Here is a 16,386-nt window from a genome sequence, read left to right on the forward strand (position 1 = left end):
CCAGTTCTCCGTTGGTCAGGCTTCTGCTTCTTCTGCATTCTCCACTCTTGCTTCACTGCTGTTTGTAAGAAAGGATAATTACCATTAGCAAACCACTACATGATGTCTGGTATTTTAATTACCCTATTAGTTAGACCTGGCCAGAAGAAATCTTCAGAACTACTGTTTACTGAAGAGCCTGGTTACACCAGTGATCACAACATGGCTACTGCTAGAGTTAGCAACGATCAATCAGAAATGTTGGAAGAAGTGTCTTAAGTTAGCTGTATCTGCCATTTAGCTAACATGTTTTATATTACTGTGAAAAATAATACCAAAAAAAAAAAAAAAAAAAGCATAACTAGTATTATACTTCAAGAGAAATACTTTTTATTTTTCTTAGTAAATGAAGGCAGAAATAATTCCTTGCAGTATCAGATAAGAGTAGCAGCATCCTGGTATTATCTCCTAGTTATATTAAATTAGCATGGAAGGTTAAACCTTGTAAATCAACAATATTAGCTCTGAAAAGGACGACATGTTTTTTAAGAACATTCCAGTCTGCAAACACTTTTTCCAGTGAAAACTGAGCAATTACAATAAGACTCTGTTTTGGTAAGAAAATAGGAAATGATGCTAAACAAAAGGGAATGTTTATTTTGAAATTCCAAGGCCGTTAATTTATATTAAGAAACTGTTTGTGCTCAGAGACTAATCAAAAGGTGATGTGAATCATTGATCACAAAAGGACTTCATAGATAAGGAACAAGTGCAGTGCTGGATGATTGTATTATATATTAACAACTTTCATGAACAGCTTTTGCTGATTCATTTGGCAGGAAGTGAGCTGCCAAGAGAGATTTCTAGGGAAGGAACAATCAACAATATTTTCATATAAAATAACCTCCAGTTACTGTATTGTTCTCACAACATTTGATAATGAATGCTTTCCTGTTTAAGAAAAAACCATAAATCACAAAAACAAAGGCAGATCTGGTTTAGTGTTACATGGCTAAAAATACACACGCAGCCTGGCAAAGTAAGAGGAGGGTCTGATCAATTCAGAAATTGGAAAGCTGGTAAATGCTCCCTGTGAAATCACTGCACAGCTGGAAATTAACGATATAGTATCCACTATTCTTTTCCAAGGGAAAAAAAAATCTGTCCCGTTATCTACCTTCTCATTAGGAAGCTCACTGGACACAGCATCGCTGGGGTTTACTCTGGAGAGCAGGGCTTGGTTTCCGTACAGGACACCAGCACCTCTGTGCATACCAGAGCTGACCTCTGGGAGCGGGGCTTGTAGCACATAGGGAGGCTGTTGTAAAGGACAGGGAAGCCCAATGGTTTGAATATTGCACTCTAGCGAGTCCACAGTGGTCAGCGTGCTGAGTCCAAAAGTCCTGTGCAATCCAGCCCGTGCAAAGGAGGTTTTGCCCATGATGGCAGCAGTAGTTATTTAGATCTCATAAACTCTTTCACAGCTACCACCAATGCAAACAGACAAGAAAAAATGCCTATAATGAATCTTAGTATCTTGATTATAGCTTGATGTATGGCGGACTGATCCAGGAAGCAGCTGTAACTCAGGTTCCCCCAAAAAACACACAGGAGCATGTGGTGAAGAGAGGAAGGGAGAGAGAGAGAGCATGTGCCAAGGAGCCCAGTAGAGTACAAGATGCTGCAGTATCTAACAGGTGGTCAGTCTCCTCTGCTTTCACTGGAAAATTCTTAAAGGGAAAAGACATATAGAAACTAAACTAGTCTGTAGGGCTAATTTTGTTTTTAAATCATTGGGCTGAGAAAAAAAAAAAAAAAAAAAACACAGATGTGCTTGTTCAGCTCTCACTGGATACCAATTAGATGTTATTCACGACTATTTGTATCTCTCTTTAACACAGACTTCCCTGCTACTAGATTTTCTACAGAACTTGTCCTTAAATGCATAGTAACTAACCAGGGAAATATTTAAGAAGAAATCCTTATCAGAGAGAGTAATAAATATTTATAAAAATTAAGAAGGAAAAAAATAAATTCCAAGTTATCAACCATAGGTTTTGATTCAGCACTGCACCTTGCAGGGTTTTGGAACAGCTTTTTTTTTTTTTTTTTTTCCATCATAAAACACATAGCACTTCTCTGACTCAGGAAACAATTATAAGGCAATATGAAAATACAGTAATGCTAAAGGAAAGCTGCCATGAAATACAGAGTTCCACCAATTTTACAACAAAGGACCACCTGAGAATGTACTGACAATCAAAATTTGTCATTCAAAATTATTTTAAAAATTCCAAGGAAAATTCCAAGGAAAACATTTTAAGATTAATTTTACAGCATCTTGAAATGTTGTGATAGGTCAGCAAAGTTAATTAAAATAAGCAGATCCTAAAATCAAGATATAGATCATGTGATTAACGTAAATATGGTCTTCAGAAAAAGGCTTAAAGCACCAGACATTGATAATGCATTGAAATAAATACACCCTCACCTCTCCCAGTTGATCTCATCATGAGAACACAGACATCATATCTCTCAGTAAAAATACATCGTAAGATTTTGGCTGTTCTGATAACATAGCTCATCTAAATGACAGATTAACCAATGTGAAGCTACAGTCTGCCTAACCGGCACTGCAAGAATGATGAGCTTGACTAATTAATCATGGCAAAAAGCAGACAGTGGGAGCCTCAGAAATTCCTGGCTTGAGAATTAGTAGTTAATAACATGAAACATTCGAGTCCATTCACATGTAAATACCGTGATTTAGCATGACACTGAGGATACCTATAAAGAAATAAAATACACACAATTGCAGAGCAACAAGTTACATTCAACGTTGTAAACAGATTTTGATAATTGAAAAGCTATGATTTTAAGTCCAAATGATTATTTAAATTTTCCCCTTTATATAGATCTCAAAATATGTATTCAATTGAATTAATTAACAACAAATGCAGAGATATAACATCTCCTTGTCTCCATTTATCCAGGAAAGATGAAAAAGATTTGTGGGCTTTGTTAAGAGCGAAAGCAAAGCATTTATCAGTTCAGGAATTACATTAGATAACAAGAGGAACATATTGAAAGTGTTGGTAGGCATTAATTCCTCCATTCATTATCTACAGATACATTTATAAGACAAACCAACAAAAGAGACTTGCAAGATGTAATTCATGGAAAATAAGATAATAATAATAAACCTTCACCAGTACTGGACAAATTTACATTTGCACTGCATGTAGTGTCAGTAAAGAAATTAGAAGGCAAACTATTATCTGACTTAAAATAGATAATAATTAAAATTACTTATATTTTCTCACCTATTACTTCATTACTAGTGGAAAATAGAGTTCCACAATGAGGACATAATATTTGTTTGTTTGTTTTTTTAACAAGTTGAAGTGAAATAAATGAAATAAATGGTAATTCTGTATGTATGGTATATTAATGTATTTTAACGTATATCATAATTTTAGGTAGTTTTTTTTTTTTTTTTTTTAAACTACTAACAGGCATGGATAAATGTTTAAATTTTTAACTGTGGTGGGTGTCGCTTCCTAAAACAAATTTTGACTTGCTTCATAGATTTCAAGTAAAGGAGAAATGTGTCTTCCATAATTAATTATCTTAGTGAGTAGCAATGCCTGGAGATGCTGCCCCATGGGGAGGGATGGGGGAGAAAGACTTACATTAGCCATTGCCTGCCACCCCTCTCCCCCATCTACATAAGCTTTACATTTATGGTTCCTTTTTTTCTCCCAAAGGCTACATGTAGTTTTCAGAGGTTATGAACCTAACTGCATAAATTTTGTCAACTGAAACTTCTCTTGCAATCTCCCCCCCCCCCCCCCCCCCCCCCATTTTTCTTAAAAACCTTAGGGGAAAATTTGCTCACTACAGATACAAAATAATTAGGGCTTCAGATTCTTTTTTTTTATTTATTTATTAATGCTTTGATTACAAATTTGCTTTCAAAAGACACACAGGTGTTTTCCTCACCTTGTACAGGCCACTGGCAGCTTGCAGCCCACTACAGACTGCTGGCCAGGCACCAGAGGAAGGAAAATCACCCCAGAGCTCCTGCATCCTTAACTCTGAATTTCCCTGGTTTTGTGTGTTTAAGCCAGACACTTAATGATTTTTTAAATGTAGGTTTTGAGTTTGAACAGTACCTTAAGTACTAAACTGTCTCCTTAGTGTTTGGAGGGGATTAAGTTCAGAGTTCATTGTGTTGTCATTTTAAAAAGATTAGATAGTTTAGTTCGGCTCCTACCGGCAACGTGAAAGTCTCCGTATTTATTGACTGTCTGGAGTCATTATCAAAGCTCCCAAAACCAATCGACACCTTGTAAACAAAAATCCCATTATTTTAGTGATCCTGATAAGATTTACATGGTATCTGCATTTTTGTTATGATCGATTGAAAAGTTAAAGATATTGTTAGTGTAACAGGTTTTGTGACAAATGATTACAAATTCAATTAACAAATTAAGCTTTACACTGATTTGGAAAGCTCAAATGAATGTGACTCATCCTGGCCTATATCCGATGCAACTTGTAGTTTGGGGCTTGGATCAGAAAAATTCTGAGAAATGCTTCAAATTTTCTTCCAGGAAAAAGATCCTCTAAGAAGAAGGAAATAATATTCTACACTTGGGAATTTTCTTGTGACAATTCACGAACTAAGAAAAAATATTACATGAAGGAGCTTGAAGTACTGAAGTAGTACATTATAGGCATGTAGTAGGAAAGCTGTGTGTTACTAGACTACTGTTATATAGTTTTTAATTTGTATGAACTGCTTATTCTTCAAATAACTTTATTTCAAAGTTTAAATCGAGACCCAAAATTCAGAGACATCCTCAAGAAATGATTGAAATGTTTTGATTGGTTTTAAGAAGTGACAAAGCCAAATGACAAGGCTGTCAACTGAACAATCCATGTTTGTAACTAGTACCCTGATAAGCAGTCCTGCATAAGTCAGAAATTATAAATACAGCAGTGTATTTCTGAAACAGGATGATGTATTTCATTTCGTTATTTAAAATGAGATCCACCATTGAATTATGAAGTATAACTGACAAGCTAAGCAATTTCAATTTAATTTGTGAATTTTGGCATTTTATTTATTTATTTTATAACCACACTGTCATGGAAATTTTTTATTTTATTTCTTATTTTTTAACCATGATCCAGAAAGGAAGCAAGTTAAAGTCTTTCAGGGGAAGTGAGGCTTTTCTTAGACTTACTAGCTGGCTAAGAAAAAAAATTCTGAATACACAACTTATGCTGAACACGTCATGTAGGGTTCTGACATAGACTGGTTTTAAGAAAAAACAGCTCCTATTAGATTTCAACTCTCATTGTGAAACAAGTCATTTTCTAGAGTGATCCTTTTAGTGAACTTCTGTTTGCTGACATTTGCTAAATACTTGCTACTGCAGATGTTAATCGAATTGTGTTAATAAATCAGTTTGTTAAAACCTTGCATGTTTGACAGTGCAAAGGTATCCTGTAATCTATGACAAAAGAATCAATAGAAACACATGAAAACATTACCACTGTGGGACGATATTGATTTTTGTCTTAGAAACACTTACTTAGCTCCTGAACCAAATAATTAAAATCAATGGAAAGTCTCCCGTTGACTACACTGGGTTTGAGGTCAGATTTCTAGACTGATAAATCTTGATGCAGGTACTGTTTCTCAAGTTTGTAGGTATACAGCAGAATGAGGTCCTGATCCAAACTGACAATTTCCAGACATGCCTGTGATGCAAATAACAGTAACCACCCCCTCCTGGGGAGGGCTACTACATTTTTATCCTCACAAACATTCATTCACCTGGAACTGCATCCCAAGGATAATTTTAGTATAGATTTCTCTCAATTGTAATTCCACTGCATGTTTTCTTAGGAAATACAGATTAGACGGTAGCTTGTGTGTCTTAGTTCTTCAAATTGAAATCCTCCTCCCCCATTTGTTCGTATTTTAACACAATGCTTTAAGTAGTGCCCTTTCCCACCAGAATAATTTCTCAAAGCATTTATAACCTTTAAGGTAAAGGTCTGCGTAATGGGATTATAACCATAACAACTACACAATAGCATCATTAAAAGCACTTCAGTTACATTTACTTTCCCAGTGTTTGAATTTATTGCTACACTGTAAAGTCTCTATTCAGAAAAAAAATACATTTAGCTCAATTTATAGAGCTGACTTTGCCTGAGAGAGATTAGAACTAAAATGATTTGAGATAGAATCAAAGAATTCCATCTTTTTAATGAGTCTGTTAAAGGCAGGAGCACCTAATACAAATATTTAACTCTGTTGTTGAACACTACTGACGAAGTCATCAAGAGGAAATTTATAGGGAGCTCTAAAGTCACTTGACAATGATTTTCTTGGGTTATGACTTCTCAAATTGCTGTTTATTGCCAATAGCACTACATTTCAACATAAATAGGATTCATGGGATTAGTGCACTGTCCTGGTAAAGATGTTTAATCTTCACTTTGAATGAGCTATGGTAATTGAACCCTTTTCTTTTTGTGTAAGAAGTGCCTTTAAACAAGGGTAGCTATTTTTATACTCACTAATGAATCACCAGCTCAAAAATCTTTTTGGTCAGATGCCAGGCTTGCCTTGTTACTAGCTGTTCTTAGTAAATATAATGCATGAAGTGATGGGGGGGAATTGGTGAAGACAAAATGATATTGTTACTTAATGTTCTAATACGGAAGAAGACATTAACCAGCACTGCTTAAAATACTTCAGCATCAATAGGATTAAAATGTGTAAAGAAAAAAAAAAAATCCATTGGCCCCTAAGTATCATATCTGTCCCGTAAGTTTCATATCTGGTCAGTTTAGTGTTTAAAATGCCACTTTCACTTTTTATTATTAGGTTGATCAACTATTTTTGTGAACGGACTGAAGCACAGCAACCTTAGCAGGGAGTTGGAGATAAGACTCTAAGGTCTGGGATTAGTCCAACTCTTCTGAAACTCTTTTCAAGAAGAGTTGAAGAAGGCTTATGCTTCACAATGTGATGTGCTTTGTCAGAGCCCAAACAATTCCTAATCTTCCAGATAAAATAACTGAACGAGGTTCCCTGCTTGTTACTTCATCCTTCCTACCGGTTCGAAAATGACAAGCATTTTAAAATTACTCTAAATAGTTCAGTACAACTCACTGCTTCTTATGGTTAGAGTCTCTTAAAGCCCCATGCCACAGGTAGTAGTCAACATCTTTGGGATGGGCTCAGGAGCACTTTTGCTGTGCCTTTCACTTCTCTTTCCTTGGCTCCAGGGGTCATTGCAGCACCGTTTGCAGGCCAATTTCCCGAGAGGATGAGCACACCACACCTCTCAGCACAACCTATCCTTTAGGTAAGGTATGCCTTTTGGGAGGGGAGAGGGAGGAGGGAATTAAAGAGGTAAATGATACTGGGTTAACATTTGCTGGTTTCAGCTTCTGAATTCTGGAACCTTATTTTTGTACATTTTAGTTACTTCACAGTCAGAGTACAGTGACATCTATTTCTCTTAGACATCAGAGGCTACACCTATAGACCTGGCTACACACAGCAGGGCTGGGACCTTTTCTAGGGCTGTGTGGGCAAATGGCACAGCACAGCTCCCATCCACATGGCCAAACAAACTCTGTTGTGTAACAGGATAGGAACCAGCTGGTGGCCTCCGCCATGCCCTGAGATATGCCCAGGCATTGCAATGAGGATAGCTGGTTGTTACAGGCAAATCACTAGAAGACAGATGACAGACAATAAAATTAAGACATTGCTGCCACGCACCCTCTCCCTGGTTTTGTCCATACAGATGCAGCCAGACAGATGTCCATCCACGGGTGCTGTGATCGGCTTGGAGTCCCAACTGCAGCAGAAATGGCAGCATGACCACTGTCCCCCACCACAACAAAGTTTTCAAAGGATCTGAAGGCCATAGGAACTCATTGACAGGCACCATTTCCCAAAGAGCAATGCAGGGAGGATTTGCTGAGGATGTACCCTCACAACCCTTTGCCCTAACTATCCTACCAGGTCAAGAGCTTTCACAAGGTCCCAGCACAAAGTAATGGGGCTCTCCTCACTTAAAAACACCGCAGAATCTAGTCAAACAAAAGTTTTTCCCAATTATGTTTGAAATTCCCTCATCGCAGAGAGAGAAGCCTGTGAGGCAGGCAGCGAGAAGGGGGGCAGCAGGGGCATCTCAGCTCCCTGCTCTCCCGCTGGAGAAGCCAGGCCTCCCACAGTGGCTACCACTTTACATCCCCAGGCCTGGGCAGGGGGTGACTCAGGGAAGAGCTTGGGAATTGCGTGGTTCTTCTTGTTGGGTATCTTCCTAGAAGTTCTCATTTTGTACATGAAGACAAGTTCTTGTTTTGCATATTGGGAAAAAAAATTAATTTGTCACTTCTTATTTTTAACAGGAGGAACAATGATGTAATGCCTTCTGATTTTTGGTGACTGCCAGTAAGCTGCTGAACAACTTTTGGATGCCTTTAGAAGTGTGCCTTCTTGCTTCTAATGTTCCCTAAAGTTAACATGCAAATTCATAAATATTAAGACACCAGATAAATATGAAAGCATTCATCATTCCTTCCTTCTTTTGGGAAATGATCTCATTTGCTTTTCCTTTATTCAAATTTACAGATTTTGAGACAATAAAATTCAGATTTGTAGGCCAATGATCTAATTTGGTTCATTCTTGTTAATGTTAATTCTTAAGTTTTTCAGGAAGGCAACATGGAAGCTCTTTATGAAATTAGGAAAGTAGAAATGTCATATTTCTGATCTTCACTCCCCCTATGATCTCTTGTGACAACTCCACCTATGTTAGGGTGCAGCTACAATCTTCTCTGCCAAAACCATGTAGCAACATTTCTGACAATTGGTGAATGAGTGTTAAAATTCATCCAAAGCATTTCACAAATACAGAAATAATCTCTGGAGAAAAATATTCAGATTGCATTAGTAATATATCTGATAACCAGTAACACTCCTTACCTATTTAAAATCTTTTTTTTTTTTTGCATAACAATCCTTACAAAAATCTAGTTACTCTACCTAGTTTTCTAGTTAATCTACCTAGTTTTAAGACAGCTGAACGAGTGGTATGCTAGCAATGATTGATGCAATCATGAAGTCATGACTACAGATTCAATTTTTTTCAGAATAATTCTTTCCCCCTGTATGCCACAGTACATAGAATCTTAATTCGCAAACTCCAAAAACAGAAGTACCCATTTTCAAATACATTAAAGCAACTGTTGTTAAGAAAGAATCTGGTCAACTTTCCACAGGTTAGAAGGAGTGGATTTTAGCAACCAGGTTAGGGTATGTACATGGATCAGACCTCTTTTAGACAAGACCAGGACTATTCCACTCTGCTGAAGTCCCTTAGAGGTAAGGTAGGTGCATATTTTAGTTAAATGACTTTAATATCATACTTGAGCACAGGTGTGCAAGGGGACACAGCTGGTATCTCATTCCTGGAGGGATAAAGAGTCCTATACAGAATATAATGAAGCATAACAAAAAAACAATTAAGACCTTTCAGGCTGGTACACTTTGCATCTTCTTTCTGCTAAGGGCATGGTAAAGCAGACCTGATGGGATATTCCCCATTGAATGTGCTGGTTAATTTAAGAGTCAGTCACTCATTGACAAGTGTCAAGAATTCAGAGATGAAGAGAATTAGTTATCTCTACCTGCAGCATTTATGCAGTTAGCCAAGGCTAGCCCATTCACCTAGTCACTCATATTTAAAGTGCTGAGAGGTAAGAGGTCACTAGACACTCCCAATTCCTAGAGGTCTAGACAGGCTGTAAAGAAAGGAGTGTATAGGCTTTTAGAGAGTCAGAAGCATCCTACTGACAAGCTAGAAATACAGAGACTTACTCCAATGTGAGAACACTCCCTATCTTCCCCCCCAAAACCAAACCAACCAACCAGCCTTCTACCTCAATCCCTCAAAACAGCTCTAAAAGATTTTGAAACCATGGTTACGGTGAAGAACATGTGTGCTACCAACAGAAACTCTTTTTTTTAACATAAAAAAAAAGTTTTCACACATCAGATTTTACACAATCATATAGGGCATAGATATCCTTTTTTATATTACTCATTAAGAACAGAACTGGTCAGTATAAACAAAATACATAGTTCACCAAGTGAAGACTTAAAGACATGAATTTACTCTGATAAGGATTACTATCAAGTTCTGTAAAACCATCAGCTTTAAGTAGTTCAGATTTAGCTGCTTCTATGTTCAATATTGAATCAGGTTTTAGAAATATAGCTGCATTGGATTAACTAGTGGATATTCTGACAACTGTACCTAGATAATATCGCACCCAACAACAGCTTGCATGTTTTCAAAAGCCTTATGTCAATTAAATACAATGTCATAACAACACAGTAACTGGTTATCATACCTGCCTTTGGCAAACATTCTTTTAAGAACTATAAACATGCCAAGCACTGTAAGCATCTTCTTATTCCAACTTCTTTACTTACTCAGCTGCCAGGTTTCTTAGAAATTCCAAAGCAGCCAGAAATGATTGCAGTTCCTAGTTTCTGCTTATATAATAATAATAAAAAAATAAAATACATTTTTAATGTCCAAACATCTTAAAGTTCAAAGTAATTAATCATTGATTCTTAAAACTTATTGTAATGAAAATGCCTTTGAGTTCAACTTCAGATGTTCTTCTTTGTTGTACATGGTCTTTTTGAAGACCACTTAATACAAAAGAATTAAGTATCATGGAAAAAAAATAAAAGTAGAATAGCAAAGTATCTGTATCACCATAATGTATTTACTGTATGTACATAATGTATTTAATGTACTGTATGTACATAATGTATTTAATGTATGTAGTTATGATTCAAAAGACAACTTGTGTAATAAAAAGGAAAAATGACTGCATTTCAGTGAGTACAAAGTTACTTAAAAATAAGCTGTCATTTGCTTAAGAATAATTTTAAAAGACTGAACTTCTGTTAAGCACAATCAAGAAGCCAATATATAAATAAATTGCAGTATAATTGATAGTAAAGTTTTCACTTTTTTAAACTGGCATCTGACAGCTGCTCAGGCAGCTGTGATGAATTTTCTCCTGTGAATCCCATTACTTGCAAAGCTTTCTTTTACAGAGCATTTTGTTGTTGACTATACTGCAAATAGCTTTGTTTGTATGGTTTCCATCTCTAAAAGCAAGTATGCCAAATACAGGATTAAATGTTTTATTTTGTGTGCTTATTTAGCCTCTTCAGAAATTTGACTCCTGAAATCTTGCAACATTTTCAAAGTGCCAAGTGATGAAGAGGAATAACGTTATGAACTTTTTATCCGTGCTTACTATCTATAATGGACATCATAGGACTTGATGTAGCCTTAATGCAGTGCACGATGAGGGTTCTTGTAACACTGAAGAATCATCAACACCTAGCCCTGTGCTACACTTATTCTTTTCGTACTCTCATTTCGTTACTCTCATTTTCGTATATAAAGGGTCTAAAGAGGAAAAATCCTTCCTTAAAACTGGCAAGTTAATTGATTGACCGTTCCCTAGCCTAACAAGCATGATCTTCAGATTGTTAACTGGGGTTGATTAGACCTGTGACTGCCATTCCGATAGAGTCATAATCCATCTCTCAAGTACACCTTGCTCTTGTGCATCTGGTAATAACAGTTCTGTACATGGTGAAGAATCGGAGTGGGTCACCAGCAACTGAACAGGTGAGATACTAAACTGATTCACAGGGTCACAATCTCTAAGTTTGGAGCGGTCAGTCAAATCCTTCCTTCCCTGCTCAAATACAGAGCCAGATGTATGATATATAATCACACTACCCAGTAAGCCACACTGCTAAATAAAAGCACAACAAAGTTTATTGCACAAAATTTGCTAACTTGTACGTCTCAAAGGGAAAAAATGATAATAATATGAATGTCTTAATGAAAATAGTAAACCTTCAGTAACTCCCTGTAAAATCACCACTGAAGATGGACTATTCCACACATCACTTTCCCTGTTAGCAGGTCAGGAGTGACACAACCAGTGCTGTTGAGGACTGCGACAATATGTGTATCCAGAAACAAACAAGATAGCTTGTTCTCCAGCAGGTTAAAACAAGACATTTATTTGGAAAACAAAAACAAATCCTGCATTTATTTAAACATGACAGTGTTTTGTTGTTACTCTGCAAGAGCCTGTGTACCCAAATCACTCAAATGATCTCCATACCTTCTGAGCATCACAGAACCATGAATGAACATACTGTTACCCTCCTGGGAAAGGAAATATCAACTATTTCATGGGTGGGATATTGAAGCATACACTTATTTTATTAAATAGTTTACCCAATGTTAAACTAGAGGTAAAGCAGAAAATTGAATACAGATTTCCCAAATCCCATCTCAGTACCTTCAACACAGTAACACCCAACCTTTGCAGAAATGAGTACCTCTGGTTTATTTCTGGTACTTCCAGATTCTGATGGTGCTGGAAGTTTTCCAACAAAAAAAAAAGGAAGCAGAGAAGAGTTTAAAAAAATTGAAACAAATACAAGCCTAACCAAACTTCTTTACAGCCTCAACCTTGGTTTAAATTGAGGACAAGTCTCTATAATATTTTTTTCAAAGCAAATCAATATTTGCATAAAAATATGTGATGTGATATAGATTTCCTTTAAATTATGCAGGTTAATAACTACACCTAAAAATGGAAAGGAGAACACAATTTTAGAAGTCAGACACTTACAGGTTCAATCTTACTGCTAAACATAGTTTTATGAAGAAATTATTGCCCAAGAATTTAGACTGGCTGACCAGGACACAAGTTTCCTGTCCCTTCCCTAAACTGGACAAAGGAATGACAATGCAAGAAAATAAGTTGCTTTTCTTGATAGCATTGTCTTCTGGATTGACATTCTCTGAACTAACTGCCAGGTCAGACAAGCACTGCTTCTAGTGCAAGAAAAGGGGCATGAAACTATGGTAGAGAACAAAGAGTGGTACAATGCTTTTCAGCAACAGATACCTGTCAAAGCAAAGAATCTAATGCCAAACCACATTAAATGAGGAAAATTTGGACACAGATCAAGGTGTGTGTGTTTTTTTGTTTTGTTTTGTTTTTTGACTGTAGAGAGGAAGAATGATCTCTCTCCTTTGTTTATACTTGCCTGGAGAAATTTTCCAGACTATTATCATCACAGCTGTGGGACTAGTATCAACACAGTTGTATTCTTCTGAGCATCTAAGACATCTATGGAATAAAGAAACTCATCTCTGACAGAATCATTAATGCAAATCAGCCACAGAGTGAGACTGTGATTCCACTATTAGACTATCTAGTAGGATAAGTTCAGACCTGATCAGGCATAGAAACATCTTGGTTAATCAGCTACGTTTATCCTTCAAAAAATAAAATAAAATAAATAATAATAATAGATAATAACTTGAAGAACGACTGTGTGCAATATTTTGTGTCACGGAGCCCTGCATTTCCAATCAGGTACAAGATCCCCTAAAAACAGATTTACCACCTATTGAAACCCAAGCCAAAAATTTACACACTTTGTATAGAAGCTTGTCTGCATCCTACAGTGTAATTGCTTCACCTTCCAGAAGGCAACAATTTGCCAAGGTAGGTGTTGTTTATCAGTTTAGCACCAGGCTCCCAAAAAGATGAAAACTGTTTGTGGTAAATATAATAGCTGGCAGCCTGAACAATAGCAGTTAGGACAACAGCCTAAACCCTGTGGTGTCTCTGGAAAATGTGTGAACAGTCTTGCTAGTCTGCCGATAAAAAGTTTAAATTAACATGCATTAGCATCTCTGCGAGTCCTAGAGCAACCCCAAGCCAAGAAACTGTTAAACTGGTGGTTCTTCTGCCTGGTTGATTTTAGCTGGATTTAAACAAAACTTTAAAGGTGACACCACGTTACATGCTTTCCTTAGCTGGGACACAATGTGTGTGTGTGAGGAGTGAGTGTCTGGGAGAGAGGAAAAAAAGAACGGACAGAAATAATTCTATTTGTAAGTCTCACCTGAATTGGAAAAGTGAATCTTTTAACTCAAATGACAAGGATTTTCATGCTCCCTAGAGTCCATAAGCCACAGACTGTCAAGAGAGGTGGACCCATCAGACATCTCCAGTGGCACATACAATACCAGCACCTACTTGAACATCTAAGATTTTGTATATATATATTAATTGCTATAGACAAGAACAACATCTATAGTTGCAAACAGCTGGAAAATATCAACCTTATCTAGACAATAATCGCTAACACCCCATTTTCACCCACTGCCCTTCCCAAAAAGGCAGTTGAGTGCGTTTTTAGGGTGGTGTGATATTCCACAAAGCAGAACTATGCAAAACTTCCAGTTTTTGCAGTGCAAATATGTACATGTGAAATGTTACATGGCTGATTAGTATCTATAAACTTGATTCAGAGCACTGATTATCTATATTGACTAACAAAAACCAGTTTCCCACCACCACCACAGTGAAAAGAAAGTAATTCTTCCTAAGGTAACAGCATGCATTTTCTTACTGCAAAATACTATTATTTTCAAAGTTTGGAGCAGTATGACAGTTTTGGAGGTAGATTCCCAAGTTTCACTTTTGGTACATAACCAAACTGAAAGAGAAAGGGAGGAAAGTTTAGCTTCTTTAATAAGTAGTTTTGAGAGATTTCTTGTTTTCCATCTGGCAGCAACAATGTGTTCACAACAAAGCTCTGAAAAATGTTCAAAAATGCAGCACAGAGCAGTATATCCTATACCTTTCAGAATTTCCATTAGCTCTAATAAGTCACTGGTAGGGCCTATACAACCTCTCTTCTGGAAAATGTGGTGGGAGGCAGGAACTGACAAGCAGGAAGGCACAACAAAATGCCTCTCAGGGTTTCCCTGGCATACCAAGGCAGACTGGAAAACACTGGAATAAGAACTGGATTATTTCATCTCTCTGAAGGACTGACAGGAAGGGGTCTGCCAGAAGCTCCACTCATCCATCCCTACAGGTTTGGCCTCAGGGGCCCCTTCCTTCAGCACAAGGGCTCTGCTCAGGTCACAACACTGACTGGCTGCCCCAGCAGTTGTTTGATGGGATTTGGAGTAATCTCTTAATCTTGTTCATTGGCCCATACAGCAGTTAAAATAATGAGAAAAAAAAATAAAAGCACTTTCTGGCCACGTTCTGTTAATAACACGTTATTTCACAAGGAGACAATAAGAGAGTAGACACATTTTACTGCTGAATAACTTTTTTTTTTTTAATAGTACTAGCAGATTTTAGTAAATAGAGAATATGTTACATCATGGATTTGAGGGCGGATACTGGCATAAACTTCGTATTCTCAGCTTTGCGTCAGTCACGTGGTTAAAACATGCACCAGAAGCACGTGGGAAGGGGCAGAAACACACCCAAAGCTGCAGCTTCCCTGACTGGCAAGCAGATCTCGGGCTCTGCCATGGACAGACATCTATCAGCCACCATGAAACCAGCTCATATTGAGTAAAAGGGCCAATACAGTTAAGTTAGATACTGCATGGGGCGTGGAAGAGGGTGGTACTGAAAACCAGAGTCAGAGTAGAGAAGAAGTATTACTGCACAGTTTGAATAGGCTTCCTGTGGCTGCCCACGAAGACTAACATCTGGCGATGCAGCCTGTTATACTGAAGAGGGAACTCCTTTATCAGGGTTACAGAAAATAGAAACCACCACAAAGGTAGGAGAGCAGGTTCATAAGCCCTAGCCAACATCTTACAAGAACTGCTGATCTTACTTGTTACAGTCTTGGACACCATACCTTAAGCTTAGTTATCAGATAATCATGTGTTAAATATCTATCATTTGAGATTTGCTCAAATAGCTACCAGCCTAAAGCATATGGATTCAAATTTTTAGCTTGTTTTTATAACGCAAGCAGGCATCACAGTAGTTTACACCAAGTGAATCCCAGTTGGGTTTGATTTTTGTTTTTTTGGTTGTACGAGTACTATTTTGTTTTTCATCATGGTTTACATAGTAAAAACAGGCAAACCATGTCACTTTTAAAAAAGTGATAAATTTAAAAACAAGAAGTGAAACTGTGCAGATACCTGAAACTACACCAATTCTGCTAGCTTTGCTACACTACCAACAGAAATAGTTCTGTCCTGTTTAGATAGACTTTGTTTTGCTACATGACTGCATATGCAGCGAAGTGATATCAAGTCCTGAGGGTCCACTCCTTTGATGAGTTAAGCACACAAAGGCCCACATTTTGATGCAATCTGATATCATATATTTAAGTCCTAGACAAACTGCAACTGTGAGGAAGTGATAAACAGAACTTCCTGCACAAAGCTGCCTGAGATAACACTTTCC

The 16,386-nt window shown here is 37.2% G+C and overlaps 1 protein-coding gene across 9 annotated transcripts in view; it reads right to left on the reverse strand.

Annotated features, from left to right (window-relative positions):
* Window positions 1-16,386, reverse strand: part of EXOC6 (exocyst complex component 6) — a 123,053-nt gene that overhangs the window by 96,416 nt on the left and 10,251 nt on the right. For all 9 annotated transcript variants that reach the window (XR_011098206.1, XM_068688081.1, XM_068688080.1 and 6 more), the window contains one exon: window positions 2-58. The gene's annotated coding sequence lies outside the window, so the exon portion shown is untranslated. The remainder of the gene's footprint in view (window position 1; window positions 59-16,386) is intronic.

This window comes from Anas acuta, chromosome 7 (assembly GCF_963932015.1).
Source record: "Anas acuta chromosome 7, bAnaAcu1.1, whole genome shotgun sequence".
In the NCBI taxonomy this organism is placed as follows: Eukaryota; Metazoa; Chordata; class Aves; order Anseriformes; family Anatidae; genus Anas; species Anas acuta.